Source organism: Alligator mississippiensis, chromosome 5 (genome assembly GCF_030867095.1).
Source record: "Alligator mississippiensis isolate rAllMis1 chromosome 5, rAllMis1, whole genome shotgun sequence".
Taxonomy (NCBI): domain Eukaryota; kingdom Metazoa; phylum Chordata; order Crocodylia; family Alligatoridae; genus Alligator; species Alligator mississippiensis.
The window spans coordinates 126,149,564-126,167,465 of NC_081828.1; the positions used below are offsets into that span (position 1 = coordinate 126,149,564).

General features: G+C 40.8%; 1 long non-coding RNA gene across 1 annotated transcript; it reads left to right on the forward strand.

The window, feature by feature from the left end:
* Nucleotides 1-5,020: 5,020 nt before the first annotated feature.
* On the forward strand, nucleotides 5,021-7,390 carry LOC109282236 (uncharacterized). Its single transcript, XR_002089166.2, has 3 exons — nucleotides 5,021-5,098; nucleotides 5,819-5,911; nucleotides 6,885-7,390. It is a non-coding gene; the product is annotated as an uncharacterized LOC109282236 (long non-coding RNA).
* Nucleotides 7,391-17,902: the final 10,512 nt, after the last annotated feature.

Genomic DNA, 17,902 nt, shown 5'->3' on the forward strand with positions numbered 1-17,902 from the left:
ACAATATTATTGACTTTGATCTTTGGCATATTTAATTGGGATAGGCAAGCTATTTTATTTTTTTAGCACAGATATTTTAGAGGCAAAAACATCTTTTACGTGTTTAAGCCTTTTTTTTTCAGCTTTTCTATCTGCAGATATAGGTTCTCTTTTTACCAGGAATCCAATGTGTATCAATTAGAGGTAGTGGAAAACAACGATCAAAAATACTTTAAGAAAATCTAAAGACACATTAAAATAACTAATCTATGGCATCAAATTCAGAGCTTTCAAGATATTCCAGTGATGCTGCATGCTACTGGCAAGTGTCCAGTTTTAATGTTGCAAAACTCTTGGCTGTGAGTTTTGAAAATGGGTCTCTAAAGTTAAGTTCCTAAATCTACATTTAAGCATTTTAAACCAGAAATGACTTGCTCTTTCAGAAGACATGCAGACCCCCAGCTCGTATGGTATTGAAAATAGATAATTTGTTTAGGTGTCTAAATTGACACCTAAACCTAGTTGCCAAGTTCAAATAGGTACCCTAATTGTTTAATTGTTGGCTGCCATACACAATACAGTTTTGCAATGCACAAGAGACAGAACTGTAAATTGATCACTGGTGGGGATTAGTTTAGTTATTTGGTAGGTAAATATATTTTTCCCTTTCTTTTTAATGCAATATATATTTACTAATCTCTGTGGTTTAATATTTGCATTTTCTTTTGCTGAATTAGAAGTAAAGACCCTGGTCATACTCCCATTGAGGCTGATGGCAAAACCCTTTTTGGCTTTGGTAAGAACAGAAGTGAAAAAGAGTTTATTACATCAAGTGATAAAATTTGACTAACCTCCAAAAAAGCTTTGATCTGAGTTTAGATGGTAAAGAGAATATGGAAGAAATTTCAGCTATTATATCTGTTTGTGTACTGTAAAAGGGGATGGAAACAAGAATGAATAAAATGTATAGCCATTGGAATCTTTATGAATTATCCTTATGAAAAATAACATAAGTGAAAAAATATGTATCATTAACCAATAGGGAAAAAACTTGGCAACTCTTGTTGAAATGTACAGTATTAATCAGATCAAACATAAGGCAGTAATATGGTTATACTCAGAGAGAGAAATGTTCAAACTGGTGTGCCTAAACTTTGGTGACTAGAGATTTGGATATCACATTCCTAGGAACATTACTGGGTCTAGTTGTTCACCCAGCAACCTGGTAGGGCAACCCTCTCTTTCAGTCCCATAGGCATCATTGAATACCTCAGACTAAGTATTTTGCTGGGGTTCCTAAAAAAACTGATTTCATTTTGAGATGTGCCCCTCTTACATCCCTTTGATTGCTATCTTTTTGCTGCACTTTGCACATATGTATGACTGCAGTAAATTAAAGTCATAGAGCTACCGGTAAATTCCCTTTTGTGTGTATATACAGCTTGGTTTCCCAGAGACAGTGCATAACTTTTGTACTTTAAGTTACCTTGCTTAAGTAAATGCTACCACTCATACTTTATATGTAAATAGCATTTTTAAATCACTTTGCCTCAGACCTAAAGAACGCACTGCATTTGAAATCTTGTCTAAATCTATCCTAACTATGTAGTTGGTTCAACAAAAGATATCACTCACAAAAATCCTTGATTCTTGCATATTCTATACCTTGTACAGGAGAGATCGAGTAGATAAAAGGGGCAGGGGTGTAGGTTTCTATGTTAAGGAAAACTACACGTCCCTGCAAGCTGATGTTGGCGACCAGAGTGGACAGCTGGAGACCCTCTGGGTTAAAATCCGTGGGGAACACGGCACAGGGGATACAACAGTGAGAGTCTACTACGGACCTCCCACCCAAAGTCAAGAGCTTGACTGGGAGTTCGCTCGGGAACTGGCTGAGGCCAAATGCTCCAGGACCATGGTTGTCATGGGTGACTTCAGCTACCCAGACATCTCATGGGAGGATCACTCAGCAAAATCCAAGCAGTTGCAAAGCTTCCTATCACGCATGGATGACCTCTACCTGACTCAAGAAGTCTACGGGCCAATGAGAGGTAAAGCGCTGCTCGACCTGGTACTGGCTACTGGGGATGACCTAATCCATGACCTAGTGATCGATGGGGAGCTGGGTGACAGCGACCATGAGCTGATCACCTTCACCATCCACCGTAAAGCTGGCAAGTCAATCAGAAACACTGAAGTCCTTGACTTCAGGAAAGCGGACTTTGACAAGCTCAGGAGGCTTGTCAGTGAGGCTCTAAGGGACCATGACTCCAGGGAGAGAGGAGTTCAGGAAGAGTGGTTGCTCCTCAAGGGAGCGATCCTCAATGCACAAGCTAATTCTATTCCATCTCGGAGGAAAGACAGCAAGAGGGCACAGCAGCCCCCCTGGCTCTCCAGGGATCTAGCAGAGCTCCTGAGGCTAAAAAGAAAGGCCTACAAAAGATGGAGGATGGGATTCACCTCCAAGGAGGAATATTCTACACTGGTCCAGTCCTGCAGGGAGCATACCAGGAAAGACAAGGCTGCAACTGAACTCCAACTAGCTTTGAGTATCAAGGACAATAAAAAGTCCTTTTTCAAATATGTGGGGAGCCGGAGGAAAAGCAAGGGCAACATTGGACCCCTGCTAAACCAAATGGGACAACTGACAACTGACACCCAGGAAAAAGCCAACCTATTAAATGGGCACGTTGCGTCGGTCATTCATCAGTCCCATGGGATGCTCATGCCCACTACGGGACAGGGAGGTCGGGGTGGGGGAGATCCCCTGACCTCCATCAGTGCTGACCTCATGAAGGAACACCTTGAGAGGCTGGATAACTTCAAGTCAGCTGGCCCTGACAATCTACACCCCAGGGTACTCAAGGAGCTGGCAAGCATCATAGCTCAGCCCCTGGCATGGATCTTTGAGGTCTCCTGGTGCTCTGGTGAAGTGCCTGAAGACTGGAAGAAGGCCAATGTGGTGCCTATCTTCAAGAAAGGGAGGAAAGTGGATTTGGCAAACTATAGGCTTATCAGCCTGACCTCTGTCCTGGGGAAGGTCTTAGAAAAGTTTATTAAAGAGGTCATCCTTAATGAACTGGCTGATGCCAACATCCTGAGGGATAGCCAGCACGGGTTTGTTGCGGGTAGGTCTTGCTTGACCAATCTCATTTCCTTTTACGACCAGGTGACCTATCACCTGGACAAGGGAGAAGAGATTGATGTCATATATCTTGTCTTTAAAAAAGCCTTTGATCTGGTTTCCCATGATCACCTCTTGGTGAAACTGGCCAACTGTGGCCTAGGGTCCACCACGATCTGCTGGCTGGAAAATTGGCTCCATGGTTGGAGCCAGAGGGTGGTAGTTGATGAAAGTCAATCGTCATGGTGTCCTGTGACCAGTAGGGTCCCCAAGGCTCTGTCCTTGGACCCATACTGTTCAACATCTTCATTAATGATGTGGACATTGGAGTCAGAAGCGGACTGGCCAAGTTCACCAATGACACCAAACTTTGGGGCAAAGCATTCACACCTGAAGACAGGAGTGCGATCCAGGCTGATCTGGACAGGCTCAGCAAATGGGCAGACGAGAACCTGATGGTGTTTAACACTGAAAAATGCAAGGTTCTGCACCTTGGGAGGAAAAACCTGCAGCATCCTTATAGGCTTGGCAGTGCTATGCTGGCTAGCACTTTGGAAGAAAGAGACTTGGGGATCATCATTGAGCACAAGATGAACATGAGCCTTCAATGAGATGCTGTGGCTAGTAAAGTGACCAAAACACTGGCTTGCACCCACAGATGCTTCTCAAGCAAATCCCTTCTCAAGCAAATGTCATTCTCCCCTTGTACTCGGCTTTGGTGAGGCCGCAGCTAGAGTACTGTGTCCAGCTTTGGGCCCCACAGTTCAAAAATGATGTGGAGAAGCTTGAGAGAGTCCAGAGAAGAGCCACGTGCATGATCAGAGGTCAGGAAAACAGACCTTACAACAACAGGCTGAGAGCTATGGGGATCTTTAGCCTGGAAAAACGCAGGCTTAGGGGTGATCTGATGGCCACCTATAAGTTTATCAGGGGTGTTCACCAGGATCTGGGGGAACGATTGTTCACCAGAGTGCCCCAAGGGATGACAAGGTCGAATGGTTATAAATTCCTGCAAGACCGTTTCAGCCTGGACATAAGAAAGAATTTCTTCACTGTCTGAGCCCCCAAGGTCTGGAATAGCCTGCCATCAGAGGTGGTTCAAGCACCGACACTGAACGCCTTCAAGAGAAATTTGGATGCTTATCTTGCTGGGATCCTATGACCCCAGCTGACTTCCTGCCCTTTGGGCAGGGTGCTGGACTCATTGATCTTCTGAGGTCCCTTCCAGCCCTAATGTCTATGAAATCTATGAAGTCTATGACATTTCCTGAACCATCATGGCTACAACATCACTAGATCACTAGCAAAACATGTATATTCTAGTTTTATTCTTACCCTTTAATCCAAAATATAAGGAGAACGACAGGTGGAAGAAAAACTGAAAGAGCTGAAGAGTGATTTCTAATACTACAAAGTTATTGAAGTCATAAATGTCTAGGAGGATGATAGTTTTAATGCTAAACATCAAAGTAAAATTTAATGAGGCATCCTCATATGTAAAAAAATAAATAGTGGCCACAGGTTTAGGGATACAAGGGGTTAGGAATGTAGTGATTTGGGTGTAAAGCAGACCGAAGTGGACAGACACCAGAATCGGATGTGAGAATGTCAAGAGTGATGTTTGATGAGCATATGCCAAAGAATGTTACATTGTTTGCATGCATTCGGCTAGGGACAGAAATACTTCTGCATAAGGTCAAATCACCATGGGAGGAACCTTTACAAGAGTGAGCTGCTTGGCATGTTGACTGCAGCGCTGAGTCCTTCATATTGTTTCTGCCCAGAGTCCCTAGTTCATGCCGAGCCTGTGCTGGGCACTCTAAAGAGAAAAGGGACTCACCCTGTCAGGGAAGATTTATTTATGCTGCAGGTTAAAGTGTACCTCTCGGTAAATGATTAGTAAGTTAGTCTGATTGCTGATGTGTTTGTTTTTAATTCGCCAACTCGAGCCAGAAACATGGAATCATTTTTCATTCATTTAAATTGAAATAATTGGTAAGTCAGCATCATTGTAGCTTGGTGTTCCCCTATGTTCTTACATGTTTGTTCTAATAGTAATTAATCTTGATTTGGTTCTATTTCCAAGATTAGTTCAATTCTTCCTTTACTATTCTTTTACATTTCCAAGAGCCCTGAGGCTAGACTCTTTAAATATATTTTTTCCTTTGTTTTCTCTTCTCTTTTGGAAGCTGTATTGTTTTAAATGGTTGCAATATTTAACCAAATAAGATTTTTTTTTTGCTGGGGAACCTAACAAAAACTGGCCTTATTGTGAGATGTACCACTCTTACCTCCCTCTGATGTTTAGGATCTACCAGCAACAGCTTTATGCTTTGTAACAGCTACTTGATCAGTTACAATAAAAGGAAGAGCTGGACCCAATTAAAGAAAGTTTAAATGCAAGTAGAAGGTAAAGTTAAGCATTGTTCCTCTTGACCTTGTGAAATTCTGTAATGGTAGTGCAGATATGCTGCTTTCTGTCTACACTTTGGGTTTCATTAGAGCGGTCCCTTTAACAGTAAGAAGTGCCACCATTAATTGGTACTCATGCAAGCTTTATAAGATACTGAGTTCCTGACAACCTCATGCTACGAGTTCATTAATTACAAGAATAGACATGCTGCCTCTGAGGCATGCCAGTGTGTCGCCTCCAACTCTTCAATGGCGTATGTTTATGCAAACGTGAAGAATTCTGACACCCACTGTGCTTTGTAGGGTGAAAACGGAAATGACAGTACATTTACAAGTGCTGTCGTCCACCGGTTATGCTAGGACGTTTGGCTTTCATCATATGCAAAAGGGACTACGGTAAGCATTAGAAATTCTGAGGTAACAACATCTGTATTATATGCTTCAAAGCTGCCAGGGGAGGGGGAATGGTATTACGCACACAGAGCAGTGAGGACTAATAGACTGTGGTATTGTCTCAAAAGAGAAGAGGCTGTGTAAGGCACAATTGTTTTGGCTCAGTTAGAATTAGACAGCATTAAATGCTTTAGACTATGCTGGAGAGAGGCGTCTGAGTGGACACAGCTTTTTTTTACATTTCTACCTCCAGAGACTTCTATAAAGGTATTTTATGAACAACAAATAATAGGCAATGGGTAAAAAACTCAGCTGGCATAAATCAATGTAGTTTCATTAGATGGATATTTCCCAAACTTTTGATACCTAAAACACACTTTTTTTCCCCGGATTAAAATTGGTGGCACACTTCAGTTTTAAACCCAAAAAGGTGTGTGTCTGTATTATATACAACTTATACCGTGGTGTCCAACCTTTTGGCCGCAGGGGACCAGGGCTTGATCTCACTGCATGGAGCCATCCTGTCTGGGGCCCAATCCCCCTGTATAGAGCCTGGAAGTTTGGCCGCAGGGAGCGGTGGCAGTGTTAATCGCCACTGCTACCCACTGTCAAATTTTTGGACCTGTGGGAGCCCCGCAGGCTAATCCAATATTGAGAAAGTATCAGTTTTTGCAGCACACTTCCGCCGCTCTTGTGGCATATTAGTGTGCTGTGGCACATCTTTTAGGAACCACTGCACTGAATTCAATAGTTGTACATCAGTTCACAACAAGAGAGAATATGGCTAAATTCTGTCATGTCTCCCAGTTGCAATGAGTCATCCTACTGAAATATAAACCGATTCTAGGTCAGTTTAATTTTTAAATGTAGTAGTTAGTTTCCTAACTATTAGCACCAAGGCAACTATCTGTGATTTATGAATGTCTGAAGTATATTTATAGGTATAATGAAAATACTCCCTTCTTTCTCCCCAAAGGTTTAGCCTTACTTGCTTCTTAACATCAGTTCATCTTTAGATCCTGTGGAAACAACACCAAAACCAAACATGAAACAGGAATGAGCTCACACCATCTGCAAAGACTTCTTTTTGGGACATGAAGTGTTTAGCTAAGGAAGATCCCCAACAGGGCAGCAAGAGTTCAAATAAAAGTCTTCTGTAATGAATGTATTTTAAGGGTGTTAACAGTGATACAAAATGCTACACTAACTGGTACTCTTTCCAGAATTCATTACAAAGACATTTCTAAAATAGAAATGAGCTTTATGAACAGATGTCAGACTTTAAACACTTGGCTGAAACAAAAAGCTTTATACAGAAACTGCAGAATAAGTTCAGGAGATGTTTATTAAGATGTTAAACGTAGTAATAGCAATATTTCCAAATGTGGCATTCTGCTCATTATGCATACGGTGAACTTCTTGATAATACAGCCATATATAAATGAACATAATAATGAAGACAATTGATACCTTCATACTTAGCACTTAATCAATTGGTGGCAGCGGAGGTGCCAGCTGAGCTGGTATCAAACACTGTCATAACATAAATAATGAATCTTCACAGTATGTTTCTAAAGTTAGTCAGCAAGTCTTATTATTTCCCAGTGATATAATGGAAAGCATAAAATTAAGCAACTTGTTTGCAATTAAGCAAATTAAGGAACATAAAGAATTGGTATGAGAGTTCAGAGTAGAAATAAGACATCAGCAGGAAGAAGTTTGCACGGGAGGATGATATATGAGCGTGGCTGGTTGCTGAACTGTGACAGCACTTAGATAACCTAAGTAACTTGAGATACAACAAATAACACTAATTTTGGAAAATCAGTGGTCTTCTCCCCTTCCAGAATGCTACAAGTTTAGGACATAAGATTTTTTTGTTGGAGGACTTCAGCCCTCCAAAAAGAAGTCAGAAGCTGTACTGATCAGTGAAATAACTTGATTGGCAAGGCCAAATCTCTCCCTTGACTAAAGCAGAGCTATAGATACTTTATATTTTCTTTCATCGTCCTATCTCATGGACTCTTTGATACTTCAGTTTAGATCAGAGAGTCCCCGAAGCCCCCTGATGTTGGTAGTTATAATTTCTCCAGAATGTTGTCCTTGCCAGGAAAACAAAGGGTGAAAGCCTGAGCTGACACTGAATACTTTGTTCCTTTTATCTGATGTTCGCCTACAAAGTGGATGAGACTGAGTTTCCACAGTCAATTAATGCACTACAAAAGATTTCTCCACGATTTGTCTGCCAAGACCTGTCTCGCTGTAGGGTGTAGGAGAGCTGTGAAAGTAAATTAAATTGCCCTCTGGCCCAAAATAAATAGTTTGTGTAAAGTTTTGGCTTTTTGGATATCTGAAGATCTTGAATAATACAGTGGTCCAGGGGCTTGCCTCAGAAGGCTATTTTAGAAATATATATTATATCAGAGCTGATAGAAAAGAGAAAGGATGAATGGCACCCTTGCAGGCATTCTCAAAGTTTATGTATGCTACCCTTTCTGAGCCTAGCAGTTAGCCAACTTTATTTTCTTAAAGGTTATTCCAATAAGGAGGACAACTTGGTGGTGGAACGTGGTATCTTTAATGCAATCCCGTTCATTTGCAAAATTATACAAAGTCCTGCTTCCTGGAATGCATGAGGAATTTACCAGGACCAAGTTTTCTTGCTCACAGCCCCAAGGCTTTATCAGCTAGAAATCTGACCTGACTTAAGACTTTTCTCTGAGCTAAAGGGCAGAGCTGGTTCAGCTTTTTTCTCAGTCTGTTTCTGAGTTGTTTGCCTGCTTCTGCTCCTGCACTGCCTCACACCCACCTCTACCCCTCCCCAGCACCAGAGTCAGCAAAGTTTATCTGCTCACACCACTTACATTCTTGAACAGTCTTATGTTTACTATTGTTCTGAGCAGAAATGTATGTTTAATTCTGTCTCGTGACTATCTAAAGAAAAGAGCAGGAGTCAAACCTACCTGTTTCAATGTGCTTTGACCCAGCCCATACATAACAGAGGGGGCTTGAATCTTCTGAAGCATGATCACAGTGATGTCATGTTGCCATGCAGAGAACAGCGTGCAATCTTTAATGAAGCTTGGAAAAGATCACATTTGAAAATCTGGGAAGCAATGCCATACAAATACAGGGAGCCATACTTCTCATGAAGCACCTGATGCCCTTGTATGACTTAACTGAACAGAGAACATTGATGTCTGTAAATTTGATTGCAAAATTGATTGCAAATTTCCAAACAGTAACAGTGTGTTTGATAATCAGAAGAACAGCTGTTAGAAACTCCAACTATACCCTATAGTTACAGGCAGGGTAAACTGTAACTTTTTTTTCTAGGATCAGGGAATGCAGGATGAGTATCTTCCTGCTAAGTGGCCCTCATAGGTACCAGAGAATGAGCATACTGCTCTGTAAACATCTTTCCAGCATGTAATGTATTTTACTTCAACCCAGCCTCCTTCCAGGGATCAGTTCTGCCATGTATAATAGCCTAAACAATGGGAGTGGCAGTAGTCAAAATAATGAATGCCAGCAGAACCTGACCTTCAAATTAAAGACAAGCACTATGTTAACCGACAGATAATGCAACGGCTCTAAAACAATGGAGTTGCTGGGTAAGCATTCCTCTCCCTACATGTATTAGAAGCTGTGGGGTCTCTGAAGCAGACAGGTGGCTTTTGGGAGCGGGGAGGATGGTTTTCCGTGGCCCCTTAGATTTTAGTAATAAAAAAAAACCACTACCAAAATATTAGCTCTTTAATAGGAGCAAACTAGATAAAATGCCAAAATAAACCTTGGACTCACTGGGCGCATCTACACATGCCCCTGACTGCACAGTTGGTACTATGCAGTCATTTAGTACTTGGTAAAATGAGTACTAACTCACTACACAGTACTCGCTGGTACTGCACAGTCCTGGCAGCACATGGGTCATTTTCAACCCTACTGCGTGATACCAGCAGTGTCACAGTTAGTGCCTACCAATGCTACATCACCATAGCGATGAGCTATGTCACCATAGCTCATTGCTACAGTGACACAGTGTGTCATGTAGTGCCCGCTGTCACCTTCATATAAACCAAAATACTTCATCAACTTACCCCAAACCAAGCAGCTGCTATCCCACATATCACAATTAGAGGACAGTTCTTGGAGAATGTTGAGTATTTCCCTGACCTAGGTAGTCACCTTTCCCAAAAAGTAAATGTAGAATATATTCAACACTGAATAAAATATGCCTATTCTGCCTTTGGACATCTATGAAATCATGTCTTTGATGATCACGACATCAGGACCCAAACCAAAACCAAACTTCTTGTCTACTAAGCTGTTGCCATCCCTACCCTGATGTATGGTTGTGAAACCTAGGCAACATATTGGAAACACCTGAAAGCCTTGGAATGTTACCATCCGTGATATCTTTGGAAAATCTGCCATATCAATTGGAAGGATGGATGGAAGTCCTCCATATCAGTTGGAAGAATGCCAGCATTCTGGCTCAAGCAAATGCTATCAGTCTTGACGCCATGTTAATAAGATACCAGCTCAGTTGTATAGGATATGACATAAGGATGCCTGACAACTGGCTCCTAAAACAGGTCCTATACTCTCAACTCACCAATGGTCACCGCTTTAGAAGTGGGCAAAAGAAGAAACACCTTGAAGGCCAATCTGAAGAAATGCAATATTAACATACTGCAGTACCTGGGAGACTTGAGCATTGTGAAATATAACAAGGCATTGATCATTTCAAGCAAACTCACCTCACTATGGAGGTGAGTAGGCTAGAGAAACAAAGGGAAAGAGCTATAACTTGACATGACCAAGATCCACTTCTCCTTCTGGAATAGTATGCCATGTCCACAATCAAACATGCAAATCTCAGTTTGGCCTCTTTATTCATCTCTGGACACACCAGTGACTCCCCTATCTACTAGAAAGCTGTCATCCTCATATCAAGGTACTGGCAACATTGAAGCACTTAAAGGTTCAGAGATTTTTTCAACCAAAAAAGGTAGGAAAAAAATTATGACACTTCTATGATTTTGTCCCTGAACTATTTTAACCAACTCTTCCTTTTCAGAGAGGACCTGAGGGTTTATTCATGATCTTATATTACCTTTCAGAAAGCAGTGGCAGACAACTATCATGACAATGAGGATCAATATTGACAGGTCCCAGAAGAAAATCTAAGAGGTCAAATAGTTTCTCAATGTATTTGTGTATGAGAATATATTCAGGCCTGCTTGGGTGGGGAGAGGGTCTTCATGCAAATACACTTTGAGACCTAGAGAAGTGGAGGTATGCCAAAATCCTTCCTCTGCACACCAAAAGCCTAGGAAGTGAGCTGTTTTACTCATTTCAGGTTGGGAAATGGGGTTATTCCTACCAAGTGCGAAGTTTTAGGCAGAGTTGTGAGCTTTCATTCTGATCCAGCCTACAGCATGGACCTTGGAACAGTATTCTTCCTCTGCAGCTGTGCTGGCTGGCAGCCCTGGCCAGGTACTGTCCGGAGCCAACCATTTGGACAGAGTGGTCAGAAGCAGGGTAGAAAATACCCAGATCTGGGGGGGGGGGGGGGGGAGGGGGAAGTGGAGGTAGCAGTTAATAAGGGCAACTACACATTGCCCATCCTGGGATTAGCAAACAAATGTAGACAGCTCATTGCAGTGGAGGAGGTGTTGGCTCAGAGAAAGCCAGTACATTTGAGCAAGCAGGACCCAAAGATTGCACATTTGGTAGGAAAATTAACTCAATAGAGTTAAGTGCAAGTTATCCTATTGTGCCTGTGGCAAATTCTCTTCTACTGAAAAGCCACTAACTTGAAGGGAGTTACACCAGCAACAAATTTGGATTTCTTAGAGACTTAAGTCCTAATCAAAACTACAAGCAAGGGCTGATCACATTTTTTTTACTTCCTTTTAAATGCACTATCAGTTTGCCACATAAATTTTAGTCTCTGTAAATTTAAGTTTCTTTTCTGACAGAGTTCCAGATAAGATTACTAGTAGTAGTACTGCTAATAATAATAGAAATCCATTACACAGCACAGTATCAATCAACCTACATCAGCCTGTCATATATGTGTGTAACATGATTCTTCCTTACAGGAAACTTTTTGTTCATTTCCTGAATTAGCAATACTTGCTGCACTTTGCTCCATTAGATTGGGATGAACAGTGCTAAGAACCTGTATATGAAATGATAAATGCTTTTTAAAAACAGCGAATGGATCCAAGAACACTATGATTTGAGATCTGGTAATTTTCAAACCGGTAACAATTGTACTATAGCCAAGAGCATGGCGAGGCAAACTATAATCATTCCAAACCAAAGAAATAGCTCATTGCTTCTACTGGTATTACATCACTTTTCCAATTGAAATACAGCATCCCAAATTAAGCATGCATGGTGAGTATGTGTGATAAAAAATGTACCCCAACCATGAGGCAAAACATCCATCAGTGGTTTGTGACTTTGAGAGCTATTTGTTAACCTCCCTCTGTAGGAAGATGTTCAGATCCTATATGTACCCACAGCATATTTTTGGTACTTCTAGCTGCAAATAACTTAACTAGATTATTGACAGTGGTAGGTTTCAATCTTGTCTCATCATTCATTTATGAAAAACTCACATAATCACTTTCTACAAAACAGATAGCTTTATAGAATAATTCATAACACATATACTTATTAGGCTGTGGATATGTGGAGGCAAATTGATTTTACCTGTACCATAGATTCCACAAAAACTGACACAGCAAATATGCTTGAGATTGATTGCACTCTAGCAAATTCAGATTGCTTTTGCCAGCACTTACTGTAAGACTCCCCTTTTGTGAGGAAATATTGTGTTATTTTGTGAATAATATAGTTAGTTTAAGGGCAAACTGTTTCCATTGGAAAAGAATGTGGTTATAGCACCTGGAAGGGACTTTTAGGTTACTGAATTCAGTCCTCTCCCATCACAGACAATCAGGTTATATGTTATGTTACCCTTCATAGACTGGTCAAGTTCTGTTTTTAAAAGTAGTTAGATTTCTTGCCCTCACTAGTCCTTTTGGAAGGCCATTCCAGAACCTCACTCCTGTTTGTTATAAACCATCCTTTAATTTTCAGTTAAACCTTATTCTTAGCTTCTTCATACTATTTGTTCTTATGCCAATATGTCCATTAGTTTAAATAGCTCTTCTCTCTCTTCAGTACTTACTCCCTTGGTGTATTTATAGAAAGTAATCATATCCACTCTTGGCCTTTATATTGCTAAGTTAAGCAAGTTAAGCTCTTTGCCCTGTAATCTTGCTGCCATTGTGTGTGCACCAAATCTGTTGCCCCTTGTTCCATTTACCGATATCTCTTGCCAACAGGCTCACAGCTTTGCAGCTAGCCACCCTACAGGGGACCCTGTTACACATAGACAATGAGAAATGTACATACTTTTCCAGATATGGCATAAGTAGAGTCATGTACTATAGTATGTACTTCTCTGGCTGTCCTGACATGTTTTAGGATTTTTCCCTTTTTCACAGCTGCATTGCACTGATGACTCCTTGTTATTCTGTGATTACCTAATATAGCCATGAGAATGAGTGGGAAATCTCTTACAGAGGTTCAGTGGTATCACCATGGAGGTGACAGAAAATTTCAGTATGCGGTCTGGCAACCATTGATCCTCCTGGATCATGGTGTATGCATGAGGACCACACAGACCTTCAATGCATATGCCTGGGCAGGAATTTTTGGAGGAGTAGAGGCTGCCTAGACCTTCCATCCTCCCTTTAGGCCACTGAGACAGAACCCAAAAACCAGACTGAGTCCAGATGTTTGGTGCCTCCATGGCTGTAGTTGTGTAAGTGTCTGGGAATCAAACCCAGGTCACCTGTGTGGTAGATAAGGAGTGTACCACTGAACCACAGGGGACCTTTTAGTACACAGTATGTGACATGTTCCTCCTGGCTGGTGAAAACCACAAAGTCTACCATTTTGCATAGATTATGTATGTTCCTCTGTCACGCTGGGTCATGGGTGGCCAGGTCGGGAACCACTTCAAGGTGCAAATCAGGGTCAAGAGGAGTGAGCAGAATCCAGGGACAAGCCAGTCTGACAGAGCAGAGTCTAGGAACAAGCTGATTCAGGAAGCTGCGAGATCAGGTAGAGAGGAGACTCAGAGAGCAAGCCATGTGATCAAGCAGAGAGCAGAGTTGGAGAGCAAGCTAGGTCAAGAAGCTGGGAGACTGAGCAGGGAGCAGAGTCAGAGCACAAGGTGGAGGGAACAACAAAGCATTTTGGGGTCAGGTTGAGCCCGTTGCCCACATCTTTCCTGTTCCTGCTCAAGAGCTTTTATGGGGAAACAGAGGGTCAGCAGACCCCAACTGGCCACTCTGATGACAAGGAGTGGGGAGAGGGCTATCGCCTGATGGAAGCTTCAAGTCAGCATTGCACAGTCTGAGTGGTCAGCTGTAGGGTAACAGGCTGGGAGGAGCACCTGTGCTGGCCAGGCTGAGGCCCCAGGTGGGAAGCTGCAGCCTGACACTCACTCAGAGATGGCAGAAAACCTACTACATTTAATTGTTAATCAATCTTTAAAAATCTTTGAAAATCTGGTTTTAAAAAAGATGACACATATGCATTTTAGTATATATTTTAACTGTAGTATGTTACATCTCATGGGGTCATATGATTACACCTGAAAACTAGAGAACTGGTAACCTGAGAACTAGCAGACCAGCCCTGTACAGGGGCTAGTAGGCTGAGCATTACTGGTTTAGAATAAGGATAGAAGCACAGATCATGAGACCTCTGATTTTTTATTCTTGGTTGAAACAATAGTGGGAATTTAGGTAGGTATAATGTAATTACTTGTGTTGGGCTTTGTTCATGACTATCAGGAACTATAGTGCCATGAATCTTAATGTATTTCAGTTCATATTATGTAGTAAAAACATTTCCCTTAGTGGATATTTAATAATTAAAAAAGAGTTTGCAGTATTTTGAAGTATTAGTACAGCAACAGCAGAAACCCACCTAGCCCTTTCTCCTTCAATCAGATAATCTCTAATCTTTTCATAGCTCAACATCAACTGAAAGACAGTAAAGAGATGTCTTGCAATTTGCCTTTAAAGTCAATTAATCTGGATTTGATAGGCCACACCCGGGGAGTTAATTTGGAATCAAATTCTCTCATTAAGATGTATGGACAAAGAGCAGCTAAGAGAATGACAGAGGTACAGAGGACCCAAAAGATGACCTTTCCATAGGCTAAAACCTACATTTCAGTTATACTGATTATAGATCACCAGGGCTATTGCTGTTTGCAAAGAGGACAACAAGGCCAATTCTGAACTAGCTGAAGCATCTCAATTGCCTTCAGTTATAGATTCATGTACTGTAGTTCAATAATCCTACCTGGAAGTGTCAAAGTCCTGGGTAATTGCAGTGAGTGCAACAGCAAAGGAGAGAGGTCACATCTTATAGCCAATGTAGATAGAAAAAAAATTTGGAGCACAGGTACTATTTCATTTTGCTTTTAAAACGTGTCAAGGGATCATTAAAAAGTACCATTAACAGCCAGGCTTTAGTTCCACAGCTTGTCCTGAAGATATTTTTGTGAACTATAATTATTTATCGAGGCATTTTAGTTCAGCATTTTTCAATATTACAGTAAGTGTTCTTTATAGTACTTGAATACAGCACTACAGCAAACACATTTTGAAACAGGTTGACCAAAGTTCATTGCACTATTTGAAACACCTGACCAAACACACATTACATGTGTGTGCCTCCTTTATATGTGTGTCAAAACTCTTTGACAGCCATGCTTCTAGCAGCTGCTATGGAAATAAAGAAGGAAGCTTTAAACAAGTATTGTCTTTGGCCAGCCTTGTTTGGTGTTTTTGGCTGGCTGGGACACAACTAGCTATTGAGTTATTCTACATTTCCTTCTGCTCTTTAAAAGAACCACCAGAGAGGGCAATTTCATTTGTGAGCAACAATTCTGACGTCATGTAAGCACTGTATAGTATATACAATATTACCACCAATCTTTGAAATGTTATAGAGCTTTGCTTCCTGTGGCTTAATTTTCTCAAATGGCTATTTTGCAGTTTCGGCTCCAGTGGCTTGTATGATAGAAAAGGCAGCAGGTGTATGGGAACACATCATGCCTTGTAGCTTTTAGACTATACTCTTTGATTATGCCTCATAATATTTCCCATAAAGCCCATCTGTCCTTTTCATCCACATCTGGAAGAGTGAAATTTTTGGAAAAAAAATAATCCTAAGGGCAATATCATTTTGGCAGAGTGCATGAGAGTACAAAGGTGGAAATTATATGGAAGGGAGTAAAGTGCATTTAATATCTAGCCTCAGCAGCTCAGTTAAGAAAACTTTTGTTGGAGAAAAAAGGGCGAGGTCTTAAATGATGACTGGTAATTTCCACTGACTTGACATTTCACTTTCTACCGCTCTGCTTCAATGGGAGTTGCAAGTGCTGGCACTCCTTACATTTAACCCCTAAAGGTCAAATTCATCCTGGTGCAGAGCCCACACAAAGCCCCAGACACTGCTCAAGTCATCCTAAAGTTCAAGGTTAAGGGCCTAACAGCAGCCTGCATAGGAGTCTGTCAAGTTGACATAGTGTATTGTATTTAGAGATGAGCAAACTTTGTGAATCTGAACATGTGCTTTTGGGTTTGTTGAGATTTCAAAAGGAATGATGAGTTTTTGAACCCTTGTAAAAGGATACTTGAACCCATTGTGACAAAGTAGTAGCCAGGAATCCAGTCTTTTGTGATTGGTAAGGGATATATTTTTGGTATCTATTGGTTCTTTAGAATTTTCCCTTTTTTATAATGAATTCTAATTCCATCTAATGTGCTTCATTATTCACCTTCTTTCCTTTCATTGTTGGGCTTTTTTTCTGTTCCTTTAGCAATTTTGCTCCTAAATGGTAAAATTTGTGTCCGAATTTGAATTTCCAATCCAGAATGTATGAATAGGTTGAAAGTCAGGCAAAATGAATGTGATCAATCCTAATTGTGTATGTCTATACAATGAATGTGGGATACTAACTTTTATTGCTCATATACTGCTCCTACCTTTGACTACACAAAGCGTGTAAAATTCCAGCATAGATCCTCCACTGATGTAAATTGCCACAGGTCCTTGGAAATTGAGGGGCCTATTTATATCAGTCTTGGATTTACTCCTCTCTTTCTCTTTGATGGACAAAATCCACTCTTAGCAAGATGACAAGTACAAATAACTCTTGGGATCAGTCATTCCATAATATTAGAACCAAATGCTATGTAATCCTATTTATTCTGATGGGAAGTTATGGCTGTAAGTGTGATCAAATTTGGTCTTAATATATAAATGGAAGTTTTCTTCACAAGCCATTGACTACGTTGTTCTTCTTCAAACACACAATAAATAAAGAAGAGCTGCATGAGAGATTAAGAATATTCTTTAACTGAATTAATACAGTGGGGCAGATCCCCAACTGGGGTGAAGCTGAGTAGCCAAATTAATTTAAAAATACTGACTTTGTTAAGTGCCAAAACAAGTTAATAGCACCTGGTAGTCAACTGACAATAAGTGTTACAATAAATAATAGCAATAGAAAAATTAAGTGATATTTCACAGTTAGCATATTTTATTTCAGAAGATTCCAAAACACGTATCTATAATGGAATTTTTTAATCCAGAAATTCAGGCACAGCTGCAAAGAAAGAGGAAATATCGAATGGTCTTTGAGGACAAACCAATGTTGCCAGTTGAGCTAAATCTAGCAACTTTTAGAGGTTTTAGCAATAAAATATTTGTATTAAGGATTCTAGATCTGCGTAGTATGTGTAATTCTAATCTAATTGCCTAATACTGTGTTTAAAGACTTGCAAACACTACCTAAATGCATGGCAACTTTTGAGGTTTTTCTGCTTTTCTGCTTTCTTGCTTTTGAGCAAGTTTCTGCTTTGAGGAGTTGGCAGCTTTGAG